Genomic DNA, 14375 nt, shown 5'->3' on the forward strand with positions numbered 1-14375 from the left:
AAGTGTCAAGACAGGAAAGAATTTGTTTCGCTGCAAGTAAACTACTTCCATTTACTTTTCACTTACTACGAGTAGATCTCTTCTGCCTACCCTTCACACTAGCATTGGAGAACCTGTTACTCCCCTAGACTCATCCACTTCTCCGGGATATATCTGAGACTAAGGTTTCCCCAGCGAACCCCTTTGCTTTCACGCAAGCTCCGATGAACCCGCTACTCTTCCGATGTGACCCTGACTAGGTTACGCCACAATGGGAATTTTGCCAATGAACCTCGTTACTAACATTTATTCAATCATATATTCAGAAAAAACCCTAGTTAGTGCTTCCAGTTCTGCCTAACCTGCACCAACCTTCCTTAGAGCAGGCGACCTCAACGCGAATGGATTCTATTCACCACTCGCTATTCAATTCCCCGGGGATTCCTAACAACATGCAAGACGTTTTACGTACAAATGGATTAATACATATAACAGTATGATAAGAAGAATAACAATTTTAAAACATTTCATAATTTTTCAAAGTAAACAATTTTCAAGCGAGTGATCAATTCTCTTGAAGCGCCTACTCTTATAGCAGCATCCGACTTAGCTAGACTAACTAGTCCTACCTAACCTTTAATTAGTCCCTAACCATAACTCTGCTACCAGAAAATTACTGCTAGAGATCGCGGGTCACCCGACCAATAATTTCGCCACTTCTGGCTTCGGGCCCATATACTTTACTTTATCATATACATTGATCAGGTGACCACACAATCTACTACCAATAATTGTGAGTTCCTTTTCGATTTATTTTCAGTGTACCCAACTTACCATCCACCGTTATGGGTACCTATGACCACGATGGGTCAGGGAGCTAGCTGTAAAAGGAAAGGCAGCAAAATACACCATTCAAAATATGACTTTACTTTTATGAAATGACCACGGACAACTGGAAGTTTTGAAAGTTTATCTTAAATTCAAATAAAGGGCAGTCATACATGTTTTATCAAGAGAATGCTATTGCGACAGGGAACCCGCTAAGTGAGAGGAAAACTAAGATAAGGGGCAAGATGAACACGCTATAAATCTGAGTTACTTTAGTCAGTTTTACGAGAGAAAAACCAAGACCATATCAGGAAGTTGCAAACTGCAATACAGAAAATGATTTCTAAAAGGTAGGGTAACATAGGAACACGTTATGAAATCAAATGCAAATGACTTTATGAAATGCAATGGTTGCAGGAGAAAGCATGGAAAATTATCACGTGCAAAGGTATGTCTTTATTGAAGCAAAGACAGAAAAATAGAAAGGTGCAGTTTAAGAATTTCAGAGCAATATTTACCTAGACTGGTGTGAAAACCAACCCTGGCCACGGGTCAGTTAAGGACAGGAAAACCCTCAAGGAAGGATAACCCTCAGTGGGACAGCAGGTGCAGAATGGACACCCTAGGACAGGACAGGAAACCCGGATTCGGATCAGGACAGGACCACCAGGATACGACCAGCACCCGCAGTTCGGAAGCAACGCCTGCGCTCCACCCTCTCTGCAGCTATCAGTCAGGACCCCGATTGGGTCAGCGAATTCCCCAGCAAAGTGCTCTGCCAGCACTTAAGGTTCAGTAAAACCTTCAGAGTCTATGGTCAGATTTCGGACAGAGAGCTCCGCAGCACCTCTGTATCAAGTCACCTATTGAGTGCGTTGGGTCAGTGACAGGTCAGCTATTCAGACAAGTCGGACAATTTCTCTAGCTAAACCTAGGCTAGATATACTCTTTTGGGTCAGTGTACCACCCCCCAATGTTGCAAAGTGTCAGAATCCCCAAATTTCGATTGGTCCTAAAGTAGGATTTGGTTAACACACCAATCAGAACAGACTATTCTAAGGCCTAATTTGCATGTTAAGGTGCCGCCTAGCAAGATTAGGGGTTCCCACGAGAAGTCGCACAGAATACAATGGGAAGAATACAATTTGAAACAATTAGAATACAATCATGATGCTCTTGCTGGGTGAAGGTGCATATTCCCAGGCAGGCTCTGGCATCGACCTTCTTTGGCTTGGTTTCAATGCCATCTTCACCATTGATCGATTCTGCGCAGAAGTACCCTCCAAGATGGACTCCCCATCCCCATTCACCCCTCAGTGCCGAGGATACATGAAAAGTAAGCAAAAACAAATTAGTACAAAAAATAAATGAATGTATTACATGTCATGATTTCACACTACAGGTTTATCATTATAAAAATATACTATGCATTAGTGATAAGTGCAACGAATAATTTCACAAGAGCAGCAGCACAAAGCTTCAGCACGTTAATACAAATGTGCGCCATTTTGTGGCTGTTACGCATGCGCACCCTTTCCCTCCAAAACTATCTCTAAGTGTAGTCACGTGAGTGTGACTGACGCATGCGCAGAAGAGGAAAGTCAAGCAGCGGCCATTTTTAAAACACAGATTAATCGTATTAGTAAAACACATAGGCAAGCTTCTCTATCATATATATATGTATCAAAAATAAAAGATATTAGTAAAACATACAATTCGTTACGAGGTTACAACGGTTTCGAGGTTCATGAATCGAGCAAGTCGCGATGCGAAATCTTGCTCTATCAATCCCCTCTTTGATGATATTTACTATCATCACAAAAAATGGAACCAGATGCCAACTTTCTTTCACACCTTGTACATTTCTATCTCTTCCAACAAGCGGTTCAGCTTCTCTTTCTCAGTTAAAGTAGGGTGAGAATTTTTCACCTTTTTATAAATTTTATTATTCATTTCTTCCAATTCAAGTTCATCCGCACTTCGTTTCACTCCTCTTGCATTCACTTGGTATTTCTTTCGGTGTTTGCGACATTTGCAACAGACGAATATGAGAAATAGGATAAGACCTATCACTCCAATTGGCATCAGTACCTTTAACAATAAGCTTTTACCTAAACTAGCAAACCAATGACCTACATTGGAGAGACCATCAACCAGTCTCTTCCAGGCACTGTCAACCTCGAGTGGTTTGAGTTCCTTTTCCAAATTAGTAATGTTTTTCACATATCTTTTGAGCTGTACACTTTTGTCCGGAATGTAAGTGCAACAATGTTGCGCCTTCAACATCCGGCAGACTCCGCCCTCTTTTGCTAATAAGGTGTCAAGAGCAAGTCTGTTTTGCAAAACCATTGATCTGATCGCAACCATTTCAGTATTGACCAGCAGAAATCCATGAGCTGTGTCAGTAGACAACACATCCACTATTGTGGACAATTTGCAAATTCTGTGAGTGTTCAGAACCACTCCCACTCCAGGTATCAGTGCACTAAAAATACTACCCATTATTTCACCTACGCTTTCTCTTTTGCTACGCACTAAGCCATTAGTGTTTTCACTGCTTCCAGCAATTTCATTCACATGGTATATTCTCGGGAAAACAATGCCAAAATAGCAGCTTCCATACCAGTGATCCGGCAATTTGAAATAAGCCTTGTCTCCACATATATAATAAATTCCAGGAAACACAGGCTCTGACCCATTTTTGAATCCACAACCTCCAATTACCTTGTAATTGTGCTCACATTGCCTGGAACCAATGAAAATGTTATTATAATAACTAGTCTTCTCGCGATGAAGACAGAGTTTCCCTTTCTTCTCGAAATCCAGCAACAAAGCAGGCCCTGCCCCGCCATTTGAGGTGCTTTCCTTGTTTTCAGCCCATTTAGGTGTTTTCTGCCTTTTGTCATTTGCCTTCCTTTGGAAACTCTCCCTTCTCTTCTCTGCCATGTTTAAAAATATCTTTTCTTGTTCATGCAATGTACAGGTCAAGTTATCTCTGTGTGCTTCAGCTATGTCTATATTGCCTATAGTCAGAAAATAGTCTCCCATATATCGTATTACGTCACTTTTGGTATGTACAGGATTCAGATTTCCACGAATGGGAAGTTCAGAAAAGATCACGTCATTGTTAGAGTAATAGTACTGTAACGGTCCTCTTTTGTAAAATAAGCTTGCTAAAATACTACAGGAAATTCCATAGGTCAGAGGTAGGTGATGATATGTCACGCCTTCAGCCACAGAAGTAGGTAGCTTCATGCAGACATAACAATCTTCTATTTCCATAGTTTCTACGTAATGCACTAACAAATTTGCGAAAACATTTAAATGTGTCTTGTTTCTAACTCCGTGGTAATGTAGTCCTTCCTCATCTGATGCTTCTAAGTCTCGTTTTGTCTGTCTGAGTGCTTTCTCACGTCTTTCTACACTTCGTGTTGTCAGTTTTTCAGTGTCGGTAATCTGAGTAGGGTCAATATTAGTATTTTTGCTAACCATAAAGGGAATGAAAACTGTTAATCCTATCCAAATTAATATTACTATAACTATACTACATATACACACTTTGCAGCATGTTTTGCAACAACTGCGGCTAGGTCTACCACTCACGTTTGAATCAGACATTTCGGCTCAGAAGGAAATTTTAACCCCTCTTTGCAGCTTTTCCAGGTATTTTTATTGCTGACCAATTTCACGGAGGTTCTTCCTCTTCCTCTGCAGAGTAATCAGTAATCCGTTCTCCGTCGCTTTCGTCAGTAATATCAAGATCCTCAAAGTTTTCCAAGATTAAGTAGGTCCACTCTGGATCCTTGTATTTTTCGTTTTGTCTTTTTATTCTTTCACTCCTTCTCTTGGAGTTATCTTCAGGTATTTCTGCAATTCGTGGACTTCTTCTTATGTCTGCAAGTTTCTCTTGGACTGTTTTTATAATTAATCTCAGTCTCTTAATATACCTTGGCTCAATGTGCTTCTTTTTCTTGAGTCTTTTAGCTGGCACTGTTATTTGGCTTTCTTCTAATGTCCTTTTATTTTCACTTGTTTGTGGCACTTCAATTTCTGCCTTCTCCCTTTCTGTCTGGCTAGTCCCAGGTCATGGATCTATCTCTTCTGCCTGGTTACTAAGCTGGCCTTGTTCAGGTGTATTTTGTGTTTCGCTTTCAAAAGTCTCTGTTTCTATGTCCTGAACATGTTCTCCTAGTTCTGTCTGATCCTGCTCGAGCACTTCGATCCCTTGATTTTCTTCTGCTCGAACTATTACACTATGTCTAGTCTGTCCCTTTTCGATATCAGGAGTCTGTGGAGGAGTATCGATCACTTGTTCTGTCCCTGTCTGACCTTCTCCTTCGTCCTCAGTTTTGATGTGAATCTCAATGATCTGAGGGTCTTCGCCTGTGCCTTGCTCGACCTCTCTATTCCACTCTCTATCTTCTCTTATTCGCTCTCTTGTTCTCAGTGGATCTCCAGTAAGATCGATTATGGGTATCCAATCCTCTGGCCAAATCCTCTGCAGCTCGTCATCAGCTACTTTCGGACCAACGTCTGTGGGCTCCTCGGCAGTACTGGTGCTTGGCCATACGTCATCGGCTGCCTCTGGACCAACGCCTAAAGGACCCTCAACGGGACTGGTGCTCGGCCATCTGGTATCAGCTACTTCAGGACCCACGTCTCTAGACCCCTCAGCGGGACGACCTTCAGCTCCAGGCTTCTCGTCTGGTATTACCTTCTGGGTATGGCTGGCATGGATCCACTTGGGAACACCTGCACACTTCACTGCTGTCGTCGTTACCAGGATTACTTGGCGCTTTTTCCCCCACCTTGGCGCAAGGCAACTTGAACGAGTATGCTTCTTTATCTTAACCCAGTCACCAGGAACCAATTTGTGAACTGGAGTTGTTGGGTTGGCGACGGCGTCTGCCCCAATCTGGCGAGAGATAGAACGCACTTGGTCACCCAGTTGCTTGCAGTATTCAAGTACCAAATCATCAGAAATGCTTAACAGTTTGTATCCTGGTACCCATGCTTGTCTCATCACTCTTCCCATCAATATTTCATGGGGGCTCAGGCCTGTTCTTCGATCTGGAATGCTTCTGAGTCCCATCAGAATAAGAGGCAAGGCTTTTATCCAGTTCAAGCCGGTAGAATCACATATTTTTGCCAATCTATTTTTTATAGTGCCATTTATTTGTTCTACCACTCCAGAAGCCTCTGGATGATATGCACAGTGCAGCTTTTGTGTGATGCCAAATGCTGTACAAAGCTGGGCCAAAATTTCATTCTGAAAATGAGTACCTCTAACTGAGTCAATAAATACTGGAACCCCGAATCTAGGTATCAACTCTTTTAGTAGGAGCTTAGCTACTGTTATGGCGTCATTCTGTGTGGCAGGGTAAGCTTCCACCCATTTTGAAAATAAGCAGACAATGACAAGGACATATCTTTTTCCCTCACATCGTGGCATGGTAATGAAATCAATTTGTATTCTCACAAAGGGACCCCCTGATCTCCCAATTTTCATCAGTTCAACTTCTGTTTTCTTGCCAGCGTTGAACTGCTGACATGTCAAGCACCTCTGGCAAAGGGACTCTGCTACCTTCCTGAATTTCTTGTTGTACCAAGTCTGTTGAAATACCAGAACCATGGCGTCCCTCCCAAAGTGTGATCCCTCATGTATCAATCGAGCCATTGGGGCAAGCAGGTGTCTTGGTAACACAGGCATACCATTTGGGCCCACCATGACACCATCCTCACGTCTCGGTTTACAACCTTGTTCTTTCCATTTCTCCTTCTCTTCCCAGGGCGTCACATGCTGCCATTCTCTCCCTTCATCCCAAGTAGGCACTTCTTCAAACATTCTAAGTTGGCAGTTGTTTCCAACCCCACCCCGATTGGGATTTATTCTCATTCGATCCATAGCACATTGTTTTGCCACCCGATCAGCGAAATCATTTCCCAAAGATACAGGGTCAAGGCCCTTCTTATGAGCAACACATTTGACCACTGCCAATTCTTTTGGTAATTGGATTGCCTCTAAAAGGTCTTGGACAACTTTTCCATTCCGAATGGGGGTACCTGAAGAAGTCAGGAATTCTCTTTGTAGCCATAATTGGCCAAAGTCATGCACAACCCCGTAACAGTACTGACTATCAGTATACACTGTTACTTTTTTGTCTTTTCCCAATTTGCAAGCTCTTATCAGAGCGATCAATTCGGCTATTTGTGCAGACTTTACTCCAAATAGATAAGATGCCTCTTCAATTTTGTCTAACGTGACCACAGCATAGGCAGCACTTAGGCCTCCTAGTTCATGTCTTAGGCAGGAACCATCCACGAACCATTCCACATCATGCACAGGCAAAGGAGTTTCTTTAATGTCTGGGCGAGGTTTGGTACTGAACTCTGTCAGGTTAATGCAGGCATGCTCATTATCTCCCTTCTCTTCCATTACCATTGAGTCAGTGAGTAGAGTGGCAGGGTTTAAAATATTACATCGGGTAATAACGATATTTGCAGCACCCATGAGAATCCTCTCATATTTAGTCAGCCAACTAGGGGTGAGATACTGAGTTTTTGTACGAGTCAATAGGATCACAACTGCATGTGGAACATATACAGTTACAGGATGTCCCATAATGATAGACTCACTTTGTTCTAAACTGGTGCAAGTTGCAGCTACAGCTTTTAGACATCCAGGTAGTCCAGCAGCCACTGGATCCAAAGTGGCAGAAAAATATGCCACAGGCCTTCTGGTCAACCCATGCTCCTGAGTCAGGACTGACAATGCACAATTGTCACGAGTGTCACAGAATAAGCCAAACTCCTTGGAGTAGTCAGGCATTCCCAGAGCAGGGGCTGTACACAGGCAATTTCGCAACTGTGTGAAAGCTGTTAGGCTCTCGTCATTCCATTCAACTGGGTCCTTTGCTCCTTTCTTTGTCATTTGTATCAAAGGCTTTGCAAGAACTGCAAATCCCACAATCCATTGCCTGCAATAACCTACAACTCCGAGGAACATTCTGATTTCTTTCTGAGTACGGGGTAACTGCATATTTTGAATTATTCTGACTCTCTCTGAGGTGACTTTTCTGATACCTTTTTCTATCTGGTGTCCCAGATATTTCACTGATTTCGAACAGAACTGTAATTTCTCAGGGGCCACTTTATGTCCCTTTTCACTCAGGTGATTCAGTAGGGCAATGGTGTCAACCACGCAATCCCTATGGCTTTTAGACGCCACCAATAGGTCGTCTATGTACTGTACCAAAACAGATTTTCCAGGTAAGACTAAAGTTTCAAGGCATTTTTTCAAGATCTGATTAAAGATAGAGGGGCTTTCTGTGTACCCCTGGGGGACCCTGTTCCAGACATACACGTTACTGTTGAAAGCAAATGAGAAAAGAAATTTGCTATCTGGATGCAATGGGATCGAAAAGAAAGCATGACATAGGTCTATCACAGTGAACCATTCAGCATCCCAGGGAATCTGATACAGGATGACTGCTGGGTTTGGGACAATGGGACAGCAAGGAACCACTATCTTGTTTACCTTTCTCAGGTCCTGCACTACTCGATACTTGCCATTAGGCTTTTTGATGCCCATAATGGGTGAATTACACGGGCTACTCATTACTTCCTGTATGATGTTTGCTTCTAACAATTTTTGTACTTCAATGGCAACACCTGCTCTCACTTCGGCACTCATTTTGTAAGGCTTAGTGTTAGGGTAAACTGCGTTTTCCTTCATGGCTATTTGTATGGGGTCTACGTTTTTCATTAATCCCACATCCTTTCCTGTAAAGTCCCATACTTCTGGTTTCACTGTCTGCTGGAGTTCTTCAGGTAAGTCCTGTATAGTCAGTCGTTTTATTTCTGAGTCAGGTCTAATTAACATTAGCTTGTAGATACCGTCTTCATCTGGGGTTTGAATTTCGACGCCCTTTGGTGTGCAAAAGATGGTACAATTCATTTTGCACAGCAAATCACGTCCCAGTAAATTTACCGGACTGGTATCACAGACAACAAATCTGTGCATTTGTTTAAAGTTTCCAATTGAGATCTCCATGGGTTCGGTAACAGGTGTACTAATCAATTGATTAGATACTCCTACTACTTGGATTGCTTCTCCCGAGAGGGGTAGGTTTGGAACGTCCACTGTTCTCACAGTAGAACGGGTAGCGCCAGTGTCCAATAGAAAGGTGACATCATTTCCATCAACCTTTCCTTCAATGTATGGCCCTGACTGGTCTACCGGCAAAGAGGCGCCAAGTACGCACTCCTCGTCCTCCCCTCTCAGGCCCCGTCAGTATTGGTCATCACAGAAAAAGGTGTCGCTCAACAAATACTGCGAAGTTGCTGTATTTCTATCCTCATTGCCTCCCCAGACTTCTACATCATCACCCTGTGGTGACTTCCCTTTAAATATAGGCTTTGGCGCTCGAGGCACTTGAATCGTTTTTACCTGTTGCTGGGTCTTTCTTTGCTTTTCATTCTGCGTCTGTGGAATTAAATCAGGTGTTTGGGCATTATCAACTTGTAAATACGGACACTCGTCTCGCCAATGTCCAATTTCTCCGCACTGATGGCAGGGAAATTTCTTTTTGGCTTCCTCTCTACTCATTTTAGGTCGGGGCTTTCCTCCATTCCCTCCCCCAGGACCTTGGTTCTGAGCAACTTTATTTAATTTACTCAGCTGCTTTTCCTGTTGTTCTGCGAGCTTTACTTGAGCCCACATCACTTTCTCCTTCAGGGCCTTTTTCTTTTCTGCCATTTTGTCCTCACAGTACTTTGCGTACCGCAGGACCTCATCTATCTTTTTGGTATGCCAACAGATTTTATTATCCTTTATCCACTGACAAATTTCGGGTCTTAAACCGTTTACAAACCTGTAAATGAAATGGGTCATGTCCTTCATCTCGATGTTATCTATACCACTGTATGTTTTAAATACCTGCAACAGCCTTTCATAAAAGGAATGCACTGTCTCGTCCCTTTCCTGCGTGGTTCTATCTATCTTGGTCCAATCAGTTTCCTTTGCAGGTACCTTTATTTTCAAATGTTGAATTACCTGTTCATACTTCCTCATCACTTCCTTCGATGGTTCCCCTGTTTTGTCATCTCTCGGGTATTCCTCACTAGGCCAGGCAATGGCTATTTTACACTCAGTCCACAGATCTACAGGGACCACTATGTCGAAGAACCCATCCAGGTCCTTCCACAAGCATTTCTGCACTTTTACAAATCTTTCTACCTGCCGGTACCAATCGACTGGTTTTTCGCGTAATTTTGGGAACTCATTGGTAAAGGACACAATATCCTGACGGGACCATGGGACATGTACATATTTACCCCCTGGCACTTCACGCATAGGGCATAACTGTTCTGGTTTCTCAGCTTCTCTTAGGGCGAATTCGGGAGTTGCCTGCCTAGACCTGGCCTCATCTTTCTTCCTAGCCCATCTGGCTTTCCATTTTTCCACGTCTCCCCATTTCTGCAATACTGTCAATAGTTCCTTGACCTGTGCCTTTTTCCCTGACACATTCAGGTTTTCCAAATCTTTGTCTGAAAATTCTGCTCGGTAGGGCTTCTGCAAGGGTTTCGATTTAGAAATGTCTATTCCCATACTAGCGGCAGTATCTGTCAATTTTTCATGAAGTACTCGGACATTGCGGGTAAGACTTTTGCACATAAACAACAGCTCTTCTTCAGAGTAGGTATTTAATCTGTCTAATCCTACGTTTCCTGCCATTAATTCTTCTATTTCTATTCTCAGTTTGTAGAGGTCTAAAGGTTTCGTTTGCGAAGTTTGTTTCTCTAATCCTTGACTCCATCTTTCGATTTCCTCAGGTGTGACCAAAGTGACACTTCTAGTACCTGAAGTCGATTCCATTTGAATCTCCCTCGTATTGAAAGGATTATGTCTTTTCTGCATTCTTTTCCCTGTATTTCTAATGGGCAGATCCATCAGTGAGACTTCAGATTCACCCTCACTCGTCTGTTCATCTACAATTAAGGGTTCTGGTCTGGGTTGTGCTATTACGGGAGAAATAACTGGAGGTTTCGGACTTTCCTGCCGATCCCCTTATAATGAAACTACGGGTCCGATTGTTACCGGGATTGTCAATGCTTCAGGACTGATATTTAACTGGGTCATTTTCTGAACGATCTCAGCTCTCTGTTTTGCTAGAACCTCCCGCTCCTTTTCTTCTAGTAATCTCTCTATGGATTGGTCATGTAACACCTGCGGGGTTAGTGTGGGAGCATAACTTGGGGCAGTGGGATGAGTCTCACTGGGTCCTTCACCATAATTTGGTCTTGGGAATAAACTTCCTGTACCTAGGGATCTTCGTTCTTCCTCATACTGTGACTGTAATAACGGCATTCCTGAACTCGAGGGTCTCATCTCGCCTCCGTAGGGAGGTCGAGAACAAAAATCTCCTTCACGGGAATATCCTGTCTCCCCACTAGCTGACATCCTGGGGTAAATGTTTCTTGTATCCACTGGTCCTAGACTCTCGGTATAGGGAGGAATGTGGTAACCCCCTCCTACACTTGCGGACCTAACTTCTTCCTGAGGAGGAAGTCTTCGGGAAATATCTCCTGCACTGGAAGGTCGATGTCCCTCATTATAAGGAGGCGGACTTCTTGTACATAGGTCATCTAATAATTCATAATCTGACTCTCCGATGGGTACCCAATGTTTAGATTTTTCCAACCGTTTCTGTCCCCCAGAAGGATCATCTGCTGGCATCATGGGAAACAATCCCTCCACTATCATATTCTGCCTCCACTGTTTCATCTTTTTAGCTCGTGCTTCCTGCTTCAACTTTGGATAAAATTTAGTTAACCCTTTGTCCATCCGTGGCTTATCCCTTTCGAAAGCCTCGATTTCCCATTCCTCTAGCGCTTCATACTGCGTTAATCTAGGTCTGGGATGTAAATCATTCATTCGGGTTCTCAAATTAAATAGAATTCTGCTGTTAAATGTTCCATCTAACGGAAAAGCCAATACTCCGTCATCTTTCGTGTATTTCACCCAATTTTCCAACCATACACATGTGTTGTACCCTTTATCGAACATCATGAAAGATGCGGGAGTGTTGGGTTGCGGTATGACAACACCTTCTCTAGTTTTAATCGGCTTGTCCTTTTTGAAATAATTTTTCACCTTATTTACAAGAGATATCTTTCTCTTAGTTCCGTACATAATGTCGTATCTATTAGTCTTCCACTGATCTCTTCCAAACCCTAGAGATCTGGGATCGGGTCTAGTCTACGGAGTATACGAGTGCCACATACGATTCCTGCAAGCGGCTTTGTTTACAAGTCACTCCCAATCCAAATGCGTCTTTTATTTTCGTGCGGCCAATAAAATGCACGAGTTCAAATATTTTCGACCAATGGGTGCGCGGCCCCTTCGTGAGACAGTTCCCACGCTCCGGCGCTCGCCCCTCCTTTACAATTCCAGCTACGCTAGCAGCCCGCTGTGTCTACCAATCCCAGCGCGGCACGGAGTGACGTCAGAGCCGCTTCGCGACTGACTCCCTCCTTCACAAGGTAACGGAAACTTTCTTTCTTTCTAAAGTGCTTAGTGCTTGGTTATTTTACAACGAATACACATTCGCCACCGTGCTCAAGTGTCTAGACAGGAAAGAATTTGTTTCGCTGCAAGTAAACTACTTCCATTTACTTTTCACTTACTACGAGTAGATCTCTTCTGCCTACCCTTCACACTAGCATTGGAGAACCTGTTACTCCCCTAGACTCATCCACTTCTCCGGGATATATCTGAGACTAAGGTTTCCCCAGCGAACCCCTTTGCTTTCACGCAAGCTCCGATGAACCCGCTACTCTTCCGATGTGACCCTGACTAGGTTACGCCACAATGGGAATTTTGCCAATGAACCTCGTTACTAACATTTATTCAATCATATATTCAGAAAAAACCCTAGTTAGTGCTTCCAGTTCTGCCTAACCTGCACCAACCTTCCTTAGAGCAGGCGACCTCAACGCGAATGGATTCTATTCACCACTCGCTATTCAATTCCCCGGGGATTCCTAACAACATGCAAGACGTTTTACGTACAAATGGATTAATACATATAACAGTATGATAAGAAGAATAACAATTTTAAAACATTTCATAATTTTTCAAAGTAAACAATTTTCAAGCGAGTGATCAATTCTCTTGAAGCGCCTACTCTTATAGCAGCATCCGACTTAGCTAGACTAACTAGTCCTACCTAACCTTTAATTAGTCCCTAACCATAACTCTGCTACCAGAAAATTACTGCTAGAGATCGCGGGTCACCCGACCAATAATTTCGCCACTTCTGGCTTCGGGCCCATATACTTTACTTTATCATATACATTGATCAGGTGACCACACAATCTACTACCAATAATTGTGAGTTCCTTTTCGATTTATTTTCAGTGTACCCAACTTACCATCCACCGTTATGGGTACCTATGACCACGATGGGTCAGGGAGCTAGCTGTAAAAGGAAAGGCAGCAAAATACACCATTCAAAATATGACTTTACTTTTATGAAATGACCACGGACAACTGGAAGTTTTGAAAGTTTATCTTAAATTCAAATAAAGGGCAGTCATACATGTTTTATCAAGAGAATGCTATTGCGACAGGGAACCCGCTAAGTGAGAGGAAAACTAAGATAAGGGGCAAGATGAACACGCTATAAATCTGAGTTACTTTAGTCAGTTTTACGAGAGAAAAACCAAGACCATATCAGGAAGTTGCAAACTGCAATACAGAAAATGATTTCTAAAAGGTAGGGTAACATAGGAACACGTTATGAAATCAAATGCAAATGACTTTATGAAATGCAATGGTTGCAGGAGAAAGCATGGAAAATTATCACGTGCAAAGGTATGTCTTTATTGAAGCAAAGACAGAAAAATAGAAAGGTGCAGTTTAAGAATTTCAGAGCAATATTTACCTAGACTGGTGTGAAAACCAACCCTGGCCACGGGTCAGTTAAGGACAGGAAAACCCTCAAGGAAGGATAACCCTCAGTGGGACAGCAGGTGCAGAATGGACACCCCAGGACAGGACAGGAAACCCAGATTCGGATCAGGACAGGACCACCAGGATACGACCAGCACCCGCAGTTCGGAAGCAACGCCTGCGCTCCACCCTCTCTGCAGCTATCAGTCAGGACCCCGATTGGGTCAGCGAATTCCCCAGCAAAGTGCTCTGCCAGCACTTAAGGTTCAGTAAAACCTTCAGAGTCTATGGTCAGATTTCAGACAGAGAGCTCCGCAGCACCTCTGTATCAAGTCACCTATTGAGTGCGTTGGGTCAGTGACAGGTCAGCTATTCAGACAAGTCGGACAATTTCTCTAGCTAAACCTAGGCTAGATATACTCTTTTGGGTCAGTGTACCACCCCCCAATGTTGCAAAGTGTCAGAATCCCCAAATTTCGATTGGTCCTAAAGTAGGATTTGGTTAACACACCAATCAGAACAGACTATTCTAAGGCCTAATTTGCATGTTAAGGTGCCGCCTAGCAAGATTAGGGGTTCCCACGAGAAGTCGCACAGAATACAATGGGAAGAA

Source organism: Lissotriton helveticus, chromosome 5_1 (genome assembly GCF_964261635.1).
Source record: "Lissotriton helveticus chromosome 5_1, aLisHel1.1, whole genome shotgun sequence".
Classification (NCBI taxonomy): domain Eukaryota; kingdom Metazoa; phylum Chordata; class Amphibia; order Caudata; family Salamandridae; genus Lissotriton; species Lissotriton helveticus.